The sequence below is a fragment of the Heptranchias perlo genome, chromosome 38 (genome assembly GCF_035084215.1).
Source record: "Heptranchias perlo isolate sHepPer1 chromosome 38, sHepPer1.hap1, whole genome shotgun sequence".
NCBI lineage: Eukaryota > Metazoa > Chordata > Chondrichthyes > Hexanchiformes > Hexanchidae > Heptranchias > Heptranchias perlo.
Genome location: NC_090362.1, coordinates 14,986,801 through 14,999,089, shown reverse-complemented (window position 1 = coordinate 14,999,089; position 12,289 = coordinate 14,986,801). Strand labels below are relative to the sequence as shown.

The 12,289-nt window shown below is 41.6% G+C and overlaps 1 protein-coding gene across 2 annotated transcripts in view; it reads left to right on the top strand.

The window, feature by feature from the left end:
* Positions 1-12,289, top strand: part of peak1 (pseudopodium-enriched atypical kinase 1) — a 163,002-nt gene that overhangs the window by 51,266 nt on the left and 99,447 nt on the right. For both annotated transcript variants that reach the window (XM_067973512.1, XM_067973510.1), the window contains exon 2: positions 7,125-7,176. The gene's annotated coding sequence lies outside the window, so the exon portion shown is untranslated. The remainder of the gene's footprint in view (positions 1-7,124; positions 7,177-12,289) is intronic.

Sequence of the window (12,289 nt, the reverse complement as noted above, 5' to 3'; positions counted from 1 at the left end):
GAATGTATATTCATTGAGAATTCTGAAATATTTCTTTAAATGTCTGCCACTGCTTATCTACCGCCCTCCCTTTTAATATAATTTCCCAATCTACCATAGCCAACTCATCCCTCATAGCTATGTAATTGGCTTTAAGATTAAGACTAGTTTCAGACTTAAGTATGTCACTCTCAAACTCAATGTGAAATTCATCATATTATGATCACTCTTTTCCATTGGATCCTTTACTGAGATTACTAATTAACCCTGTCTCATATACAAGACCAGATCTAAAGTAGTCTGTTTCTTGGTTGGTTCGAGGGAACTGTCTCGAATGCATTCCATGAACTCCAGACTACCTTTGCCAGTTTGATTTGCCCAGTCTGTATGAAGATTAAAGTCCCCCGTGATTATTGCATTACCTCTTACTAGCTCCTGTTATTTCTTGATTAATACTCTGTCCAACAGTATAGCTACTGTTAGGGGGCCTATAAACTACTCCAACCAGTGTTTTCCGCCCCTTGTTATTTCTTATCTCCACCCATACAGATTCTACTCCCTGATCTTCCAGCCAAGATCCTTTCTCACCACTGTCCTTACGTCATCCTTTTATTATCAGGGCTACCCCTCCACTTCCATTTTGCCTGCCTTTCTGAAACATCAAGGCACATTTAGTTTCCAGTCTTGGTCACCTTGCAACCACGTCTCTAATGTCTATTAGATCAAACCCGTTTATCTCTATTTGTACTACTGATTCGTCTATCTTGCTGCTAATGCTTCGTGCATTCAGATAAAGAGCCTTTAATTTTAACCATTATTCCCTGCTTTGACCTTATTTGTTGATGCACTATTTCCATTAAGCTCTCTGTCCCTTCCTACCACAGTCTGCTTATTACCCAAATCACTACACTGCTCTGTTGCCTTGACTTTTTTTCTTTAGATTTCTAAATGTTCCTTCACCTGACACCCCCCCCTCCCTTTTTTTAAAAGTTTAAAGCCCTATCTACAGGCCTAGTTGACACCAAGGCAGCATTTGACCGAGTGTGGCACCAAGGAGCCCTAGTAAAATTGAAGTCAATGGGAATCGGGGGGAAAACTCTCCGGTGGCTTGAGTCATACCGAGCACAAAGGAAGATGGTAGTGGTTGTTGGAGGCCAATCATCTCAGCCACAGGACATTGCTGCAGGAGTTCCTCAGGGCAGTGTCCGAGGCCCAACCATCTTCAGCTGCTTCATCAATGACCTTCCCTCCATCATAAGGTCAGAAATGGGGATGTTCACTGATGATTGCACAGTGTTCAGTTCCATTCGCAACCCCTCAAATAATGAAGCAGTCCGAGTCCGCATGCAGCAAGACCTGGACAACATCCAGGCTTGGGCTGATAAGTGGCAAGTAACATTCGTGCCAGGCAATGACCATCTCCACCAAGAGAGAGTCTAACCATCTCCCCTTGACATTCAATAGCATTACCATCGCCGAATCCCCCACCATCAACATCCTGGGGGTCACCATTGACCAGAAACTTAACTGGACCAGCCACATAAATACTGTGGCTGCAAGAGCAAGTCAGAGGCTGGGTATTCTGCAGCGAGTGACTCACCTCCTGACTCCCCAAAGCCTTTCCACTATCTACAAGGCACAAGTCAGGAGTGTGATGGAATACTCTCCACTTGCCTGGATGAGTGCAGCTCCAACAACACTCAAGAAGCTCGACACCATCCAGGACAAAACAGCCTGCTTGATTGGCACCCCATCCACCACCCTAAACATTCACTCCCTTCACCATCGGTGCACTGTGGCTGCAGTGTGTACCATCCGCAGGATGCACTGCAGCAACTCGCCAAGGCTTCTTCAACAGCACCTCCCAAACCCACGAACTCTACCACCTAGAAGGACAAGGGCAGCAGGCGCATGGGAACAACACCACCTGCACGTTCCCCTCCAAGTCACACACCATCCCGACTTGGAAATATATCGCCGTTCCTTCGTCGTCGCTGGGTCAAAATCTTGGAACTCCCTTCCTAACAGTACTGTGGGAGAACCTTCACCACATGGACTGCAGCGGTTAAAGAAGGCGGCTCACCACCACCTTCTTAAGGGCAATTGGGGATGAGCAATAAATACTGGCCTCGCCAGCGACGCCCACATCCCATGAACGAATTTTTAAAAAAAAAGTTATTCGATTCGCCAGGACGCTGGTCCCAGCCTGGTTTAAGTGGAGCCCGTCCCAATGGAACAGCTCCCTCTTTCCCCAGTACTGGTGCCAGTGCCCCATGAATTGAAACCCCTTCCACACCACTCTTTGAGCCACACATTTAACTCTCTGATCTGCTTGACCTTATGCCAATTTGCATGTGGCTCAGGTGGTGTTCCAGAGATTATTGCCTTTGAGGTTCTGCTTATTATTTTAGATCCTAGCTCCTCTGTTACAAACAGATTTGTAAACTTTGAGAATTGACATGCTGGACAGCACAAGAAGTGATCATTGATTGTGCCTGCCACTAAAAATTTTCTTTGTTTAAAGTTTATTTAAACATTAATGCAAAAATTATACCTGAGTACATACTGCATCTGCTGCAATATTCCCTGAATTATGCATGTGGCTGATGCATGAGCTGTTAAGCAGTTCTCTCAAAGCAGGCTGTCTGGTTGTCCAAGAACAGTGATCTGTTTTAAAGAACTGATTTGGTTTGTATGCTTACCTCAATGGCACCATGGATAAATGCATTATTTGGTGTGGTGCTGAACCATACAGATCTGCAAAATTCTGTTTTCAATTGCTGGTGAGTTAGCCAGTCTCAGGATGATGAGGACATTGTTTTGGTCTCCATTTTCCTGGACTAGGGAGGGAGGGGAGAGGAATTAGCCACAGATCCTACTCCTGATCACTATTCAATGAAGTGTGTGTGTGTGTGTTTCCTGAATAGGATCGCTGTTTGAAAGAGCTATTTGATTTGTCCCACTCCCCTGTTCTTTCCTTATAGCTTTGCAAATTTTTCTTTTTCAAGTGTATATCCAATTCCCTTTTGAAAGTTACTATGCTTCCACTGCCCTTTCAGGCAGTGCATTCTAGATCATCATAACTCGCAGCATAAAAAAAGATCAACTCTTCTCCCCCTTTTAACAATTATCTTAAATCTGTGTCCTCTAGTTACCTCCTGCCAGTGGAAATAGTTTCTCCCTATCTGCTGTCAAAACATCTCATAATTTTGAACACTTCTTAGAGCAGAGAAGGTTAAGGGGAGATTTAATAGGAGAACAATCCCAGCTTCTCTAGTCTCTACGTAACTGAGGTTCTTCATCCCTGGTACCATTTTGGTAAATCTCCTCTGCATCCTCTCCAAGGCATACTTCCTAAATTGTGGTGCCCAGAATTGGACCCAATACTCCAGCTGAGGCCTAACCAGTGATTTATTAAGGTTTAGCATTACTTCCTTGCTTTTGTACTCTGCCTCTATTTGTTCGTATGTTTTTTTTAAACAGCTTTATCAATTTGTCCTGTCACCTTCAAAGACTTGTGTATGTGAACCCCCAGGTCTCTGTTTCTGCACCCCCTTTAAAATTGTGCCATTTAGTTTATATTTCCTCTCCTCATTCTTCCTCGCAAAATGCAATCCTGTGATTTAATGACTTGTAACTTCTTTGAATGATCTGCACTTTGCTGATAAGCTGGTTTTTGCTGTTGCCTAGTTTCTGCAGGCTTCCTAGTTAAATGGACAATAGGACTTTGATGCATCAATTATTCTGATAGAAAAATTGTTTTCATGTATCCTTGAGTTTTGCTGCACTGGATTTATGTACAATTGTGTGCAACATGGTAGATTGAACATTTTGAACAACATAGAGACATGACTCGTAAGCATAAGGCTGCCTGGCTCCAGCCGCTTAACAGTTTCTTTTTCTCTCTGTGAGACTGTTCTGTTATTTGAGGAAATCCGTTGGATTAGTCAAACGAATCATTGCTGATCCAATCAGTCTGGTTAGAATCTCTAATTGCTGCATGGTATTTCAGATCAGCCAATTTTAATATAGTAAAGCTGTGAATTCTGACACCAGTCTTGATCATCTGGTAAACTTGTCTAGATTTGTGCTACTTGTAATTGGAGTTTAAAAATCACATTTTATGTAAATTTCTTTCTTGATTTTTGTTTTAATATCTAAAATTATTTTTAATGGTCTGTAGAATTCCACACACATGAGCATCAGCATGATTCAAGAGAATAATTAAAAAAAATGTCCAACCTCTCATTGCATTATAACTCTTCTATAGCTGAAATATTTACTGTTTTAATTCCTATTGAAACATTTTCAGAAGTTATGGCTACTATTTCTGAAATTTTTGGATAGGGAATAAAATCCCTCATATGTTTAATAGAAAGATTCGTAGTGCAAAAAACTCAATTTAAAAGCACTTAGGGTTGAATATTAATGGAGCTTCAAAACTATTACTGTGGTGTTCTGTACCGTAAGATAGTGCATGCCTAAATTTTTGTCATTGATTTTGTTTCAGAACATCAATTCTACCTGCATGTGTATATCGATATATGCGCCTGATTAGAATACGTATGCTGGGATTGCCACTAGAAGTACAGTGCTATGAATTGTTCAAAACAGGCATCATCCCTCACTAGCTCGGGGTACTGAGGCTAATTTGAGCACCCCCCTACCACTTCCCTGCTGGGATTAGCTAGCTCAGTACAAATTGGAGATCAAACCTGAATTCTTGGGATCTTTATGGACTGTGTCATATATTTACCAACTAAGTTATTGAGGGAGCCATCCTCACTTCAATGACTAAAAATGGAGTGGTCAGATGTAAGGACTTGTTTATGACTCCCCCACATTGAATTCTTGTTTTCAGTCATGTCACTGGGTGGAAGCCAGGAATCTTCCCACAAAAAGGTAGGGAAATCAGAAGGCCAATCACTTTTCTCTGCCTTTGCTCACCTCCTGATATTTTTCCTCATTTTAATGCTGCTTGCTAGCTAATCCCAAATTAAAGTTGCCACCTCAATGAACAAATTCACATTAGTGTTAGGTGCCTAACCAGAAGTAATTTTTTTTGGTTCCCCAATGGCTCAGCAAGTTTATTAAGTGGTGAGCTGAGACATACAAGCCAGAAAGTCTAAAGTTTGATCCCAAATGTGTGCTGAGTTAACTGTGCTGGTTGGGCAGTGTCCTAGGCCCAACCATCTTCAGCTGCTTCATCAATGACCTTCCCTCCATCATAAGGTCAGAAATGGGGATGTTCGCTGATGACTGCACAGTGTTCAGTTCCATTCGCAACCCCTCAGATAATGAAGCAGTCCGAGCCTGCATGCAGCAAGACCTGGACAACATCCAGGCTTGGGCTCATAAGTGGCAAGTAACATTCGCGCCAGATAAGTGCCAGGCAATGACCATCTCCAACAAGAGAGAGTCTAACCACCTCCCCTTGACATTCAACAGCATTACCATCGCCGAATCCCCCACCATCAACATCCTGGGGGTCACCATAGACCAGAAACTTAACTGGACCAGCCATATAAATACTGTGGCTACGAGAGCAGGTCAGAGGCTGGGTATTCTGCGGCGAGTGACTCACCTCCTGACTCCCCAAAGCCTTTCCACCATCTACAAGGCACAAGTCAGGAGTGTGATGGAATACTCTCCACTTGCCTGGATGAGTGCAGCTCCAACAACACTCAAGAAGCTCGACACCATCCAAGATAAAGCAGCCCGCTTGATTGGCACCCCATCCACCACCCTAAACATTCACTCTCTTCACCACCGGCGCACTGTGGCTGCAGTGTGCACCATCCACAGGATGCACTGCAGCAACTCGCCAAGGCTTCTTCGACAGCACCTCCCAAACCCGCGACCTCTACCACCTAGAAGGACAAGGGCAGCAGGCACATGGGAACAACACCACCTGCACGTTCCCCTCCAAGTCACACACCATCCCGACTTGGAAATATATCGCTGTTCCTTCATTGTCGCTGGGTCAAAATCCTGGAACTCCCTTCCTAACAGCACTGTGGGAGAACCGTCACCACACGGACTGCAGCGGTTCAAGAAGGCGGCTCACCACCACCTTCTCGAGGGCAATTAGGGATGGGCAATAAATGCCGGCCTTGCCAGCGACGCCCACATCCCGTGAACGAATGAAAAAAAAAACTGGGGTGGTGATAGGGGTTATATCACTGGCCTTGGCTCCCTTGGGGTAGGGACAAGAAACAATTATTTCTCCAATAATTGGATATGCACTAGTATGGATGTTAAGTGAGGACATGTTTGGGCTCAGTTATGATGTTCCTTTTGACTGAATAGCCTTCTGACCCCTTCAATGAGTATGATAGGTTAGTGGTTATGGCACTGGACTAGCAACCCAGAGGCTGAGAGTTCAAATCGCACCATTGTGAAACTGAATTCAATAAATTGGGTAAGTTGTGGGCTGGCAGTGGAAAAGGTGACCAGAAAAACTGCCAGATTGTTGTAAAAATCCAAACGGGTCATTAATGTCCTTCAGGGATAGAATCTGGCCTAGTCTAGTCTTGTCCAGTCCGCATGTGACTCCAGTTCCACACTACAGGTTTACTCTTAATGCCCTCTGATTATTACTCAAGAAGGTGGCCCACCACCACTTTCTCAGGGCAACTAATTATTGGCAATAAATGTGGCCTTGCTAGTGTCACCCACATTCTGAGAGCAAAATTATTTTTTAAAAAAACCTCTGGCAAAGTTCGAAGTGAATATAGGCATTAGAGGGTGACCGGCACCCATGGAGCTTTGACCCAACAATAGTCAACATCTTCAATAGAGATGGGGAAGGTAGAAAAACAAAATGTTTTTAAAAGTTTTTTTTAATAAACAATAGAATAATGGACTTGACTAGATTTGGATGAAATATAAATTATAGAATAGAATCTTACAGCACAGCAGGAGGCCATTCGGCCCATTGTGCTTTTGCTGGCTCTTTGAAAGAACCATGCAATAAGTGTCACTCTCCTGCTCTTTCCCTATAGCCCTGTAATTTTCTTCCCTTCAAGTATTTATCCTTTTCCCTTTTGAAAGTTACAATTGAATCTGCTTCCAACACCCTTTCAGTAATTTCAGTAATTGTGTAACTTCCTGCATTTACTCAAAAGTATATTTTCACTCCATAGATTCCTTACTTGAGGTCTGTACAAGAAAAGATCTTCCTGTAAGAAGATTACAGTAAGTATATTAAATTTACTAGGAAGCTAAAAATGGAAAAAAAAATCCCATTATTATTTTTTTTCTGAAAAGCTTACAGAACCCTAAGCTTAGATACGTGATACTTTGTGATTTTAAAAATCTTTTACTTTTATGTAACTTGGTGCAATTGTGATTTTTAATTTCAGGTCTTTTTATTTTTCCGCCTTATTCTTTGTGGGGGGAAACACAAAATACAAAACCCAATTCATTATCTCAAATCATTAAAGGGCATTAAAAAGATTCTCAAATTTCATGTGACTGCACTATCGACTAGGGAATATGTTAACCCAAGTCCAGATAAAAGGAGTTTCATGTGGCACCTGACACCATCACATAACAGCATCCCTTAGTTTGACCCAATAGTTATAGAAATGTACGGAATCACACACATTTAGACATTTTAGCAAGTTCCATTCTTTTCAGTGAGAATTGATCAACTAGATGAGGCAGCTTCCGATGGGAAAAGGCATTGATTGACTTACTACTGCCTCTCTTCCATTAAACATCAGGGAAGCCACAGGATGCAATGCAGATCTTGACTTGGTAATCATAAGTGACTCAGACAACATACAGAAAATGGAAGTCATGATGTTCTTGGGAACAGTAATCACAGAATGATCAAATTTCATGTAACCTGGGATTCACAAATACTCAGGACCAGGAGCCAGGCATATAATTTTATAAGGGCTAACTTTAAAAAAAGAGGGACTAGCTTAAGTAAACTCATTTGTGGGGTTTGTGCAACAGTACTTTAAAAAAAAATGCAGGAACATTAAGTGTAGATTAAACAAGCATATGCTAAAATAGATGAACACTTTTTAATCAGTAGCAAAATAAGGAAGAACAATATCTGCAAGCCCTGCAGGGTGAAAGGTGAGGGAATTCTCTGGGATGAAAATAGGAAAGGCTGGTCACAAGGACAATGAGAGAGCTGGAAAAAAGCATAGCTGCAGCATAAAACATGAAGGGAAGAAATACTTTCAATCTTCTAACAGTAAGAGGGCAGTCAGAGAAGAGGTGAAAAACATAAAAAATGTAAATTACACTGAAACAGAGGAAAGACATCAATAGCATGCCATCTCTAACTCAACTTGATGACATCAATATAAATGAAATGGAAGTCATAGGCTAACAGAGCTCAAAACATGGTAGATGGTGCTTATTCCAGAATACTGAAAGACACAAAGGAGGATATTTGGGAGACAGTGACAATCATTGTGAGGGAGTCGAGGAACACTAGGGAGGTACCAATAGATTGGCAACAGGCGAATGTGGTGCCCATTTTCAAGAGCATGGCAGAGCAAATACAGACTCATTCATCTTGTTTCAATGTCATGTAAAATAATGGAATTGATAATCTGGTACAATAATACCCTAGTAAACAGCAGTCAACATGGATTGAGAAAGGGAAGATCCTGCATGAACAATCTCCTTGACTTTTTTGGGGCAGTGACATCCCAAGTAGACTCTGGAAAGCCTATGACATCGTGTGTACCTAGACTTCTAGGAAACATTTGACTAAGCTCAACAATTAGCCTTTTGTGTGGGAACTTTGAACTGGTGGGGATCCAAGGTAGATTTTGGGAATCGGTACAAAGTTGGCTGAAGTGTAGAAAAACTAGGTTATTTGTTAGAGGAGCTATGTTGGAGTTTGGGGGAAGTGCAGAGTGGCAGGTCCCAAGGAACAGTATTGGGACCACTACTGTTTCTGATTTACATCAGTTACTTGGATTAAGAAATTCATTGCAAATTGATCAAATTTGCGGGTGCAGGTCAGAAACTAGAGTCTTAAACTTAAATAAAGCCAATTACATAGGTGTGAGGGGTGAGTTGGCTAAGGTAGATTGGGAAATCAAAATGAAGGGTATGACAGTTGAAAAGCAATAGCAAACATCTAAAGAAATATTTCAATATTCTTAACAAATATACATTCAATTGAGAAATAAAAACTCCACGGGAAAAGTGATCCACCCGTGGCTAACGAAAGAAGTTAAGGATAGTATTCGATTAAAAGAAGAGGCCTATAATGTTGCCAAGTAGTAAGCCTAAGGATTGGGAGAGTTTTGAAACCAGCAAAGGACGACCAAAAAATTGACGATGAGAGAAAATAGAATATGAAAGTAAAGTAGCAAAAAAATATAAGAACGGATTGTAGGAGCTTCTACAAGTATGTAAAAAGGAAGGGGGTAGCAAAAGTTAACGTTGGTCCCTTAGAGGCTAAGACTGGAGAAATTATAATGGGAATCAGGAAATGGCTGATGCATTAAACAAATATTTTGTATCTGTCTCCACCGTAGAAGACACAAAAAACATACCAGAAATAGTGGGGAACCAAGGGTCTAATGAGAGTGAGGAATTTAAAGTAATTAACATCAGTAGAGGAAAAAATACTAGAGAAACTAATGAGACTAAAAGCTGATAAATCCCCTGGATCTGATGGCCTACATCTGAGGGCTCTAAAAGAGGTGGCTGCAGCGGTAGTGGATGCATTGACTATGATCTTCCAAAATTCCCTCGATTCTAGAACGGTCCCAGCGGATTGGAAGGCAGCAAATGTGACCCTGCTATTCAAGAAAGGAGGGAGAGAGAAATCAGGGAACGACAGGCCAGTTAGCCTGACATCAGTCGTCGGGAAAATGCTGGAATCCATTATTAAGCAAGTGGTAACAGAGTACTTAAAAAAAATCATATGATATGATTGGGCAGAGTCAACATGGTTTCATGAAAAGGAAATTGTGTTTGACAAATTTATTGAAATTTTTTGAGGATGTAACTGGCAGGGTAGATAAAGGGGAACCAGTGGATGTAGTATATTTGGATTTTCAAAAGGCATTTGATAACGTGCCACATAAAAGGTTGTTACACAAGATAAGGGCTCATGAGGTTGGGGTTAACATATTAGCATGGATAGAAGATTGGTTAATGGCCAGAAAACAGAGTAGGGATAAACAGGTCATTTTCAGGTTGGTAGGCTGTAACTAGTGGGGTGCTGCAAGGATCTATGCTTGGGCCTCAGCTATTTACAATCTATATTAATTAGGTGAAGGGACCGAGTGTAATGTATCCAAATTTGCTGACAATGCAAAGCTAGGTGGGAAAGTAAGCTGTGTGGAGGACACAGAGTCTGCAAAGGGGTATAGACAGGTTACGTGAGTGGGCAGGAAGGTGGCAGATGGAGTATAATGTGGGGAAATGTGAAGTTATTCACTTTGGTAGGAAGAATAGAAAAACAGTATATTTTAAATGGTGAGTAACTATTAAATGTTGGTGTTCAGAGAGACTTGGGTGTCCTCGTACAAGAAACACAAGAAGTGTTTTCTGTCCGTTAACCAATCCTGTATCCCTGCTAATGTGTTACTTCCAACCCCATGAGCCCTTACCTTGTGTAACAACCTTTTATGTGGCACATTATCAAGTGCAAGCAATTAGGAAAGCAAATGGCATGTTGGCCTTTATTGCAAAGGGGTTGGAGTACAAGAGTAAGGAAGTCTTACTACAGTTGTATAGGGCTTTGGTGAGACCTCACCTGGAGTACTGCGTACAGTTTTGGTCTCCTTATCTAAGGAAGGATGTACCTGCCTTAGAGGATGAGAGTGTTGTCCTATGAAGAGAGGTTGAGTAGAATGGGCCTATACTCTCTGGAGTATAAAAGAATGAGAGATGATCTCAATGAAGCATATAAGATTATGAGGGGGATTGATGGGGTAGATGCTGAGAGGCTGTTTCCCAGGGCTGGAGAGTCCAGAACGAGGGGGCATAGTCTCAGGATAACGGGGCAGCCAATGACTGAGATGAGGTGGAATTTCTTCACTCAGGGTTGTGAATATTTGGAATTCTCTAACCCAGAGGACTGTGGATGCTGAGTCATTGAATATATTCAAGACTGAGATAGATAGATTTTTGGACTCTAGGGGAATCAAGGAATGTGGGGATTGGGTGGGGAAGTGGAGTTGAGGTCAAAGATCAGCCATGATCTGATTGAATGGCGGAGCAGGCTTGAGGGGCCACGTGGCCTACTCCTGCTCCTATTTCTTATGTTCTTATATCAAATTAGGTTGGGAAATTGATTCTGAGGAGACAACTCGGAAAAGACCAAATTAGTTGGACAAAATATGTAAATGAGTGGACAATTGCAGATGAAATTTCATATGGACAGTGTAAATAACTGCACGTAGGAAGAAAAAATGATCAGTGCACTACATGAAGTGTTGAAATAGCATATAAAGTTGTAAAACATCTAGGGGTTACTTTAAATTCAAAGCTGAATATGTCCAATTACTGTAGAACAGCAATCAAGCAAGTAAATAGATTTCTGAGCCATATAACGTTAACAGAAGTGTATAAGTCAGAGGAAATTCTGCTTAAACTGTCTCGTGCCCTGTTCAGAACACACCATGAATACTGTTCAGTTCTTGCCACTGAGACACAAAGGATACATTTAAATACTGGAGACAGTTCAAAGAGACATGAGGCTAAACCCTAGTGTCTGAGGTAAAAGGAAAGACTGAAGAAACCTGTACTTTTCAGTATTAAAAGGAGGTGACTGAGAGGTAATCTTACAGAAGTACGCAAGATAGTAAATGGTATGAAAAAGGTAAATATGGGAAATCATGTCAAATTAAATTGCACAAGTAGACTAAGGGACACTGGTTTAAAATTAGCAAATTTCGGACTGGTCTCGAGGTTCTTCACACCCATGGAATGGATTTCTGGGTAGAGTAAAAAGTGGCAAAACCCCCAGAATTATTTAAGAAACAATTTAATAATGCAAAAGGAAGATGGTGGGGTCTTTCTGGATGGATGAACTACCATTGGCTGAATTGTTTTTCTCATCCTTATTTACCTTGTGATCATGTGAACTTTTTGTCAGATCACAAAATAAGATTGCATATAGTGCGTCCCGAGTCTCTTCTGGGCAACTATTTTTCTTGGTAGAGGGTAGAAGGACTGGAAATGAAAATCCTGAGCTAGGTGCAGGGAAAGTCATTCAAGTTAGTCTTGTGCATTACTGAGAGAGGTTATAAAGCACTGTTGCCAGATCAAGGAATTGATTACCCACTTGCTCTCTATGACCAAACTATTTCCACTGGTG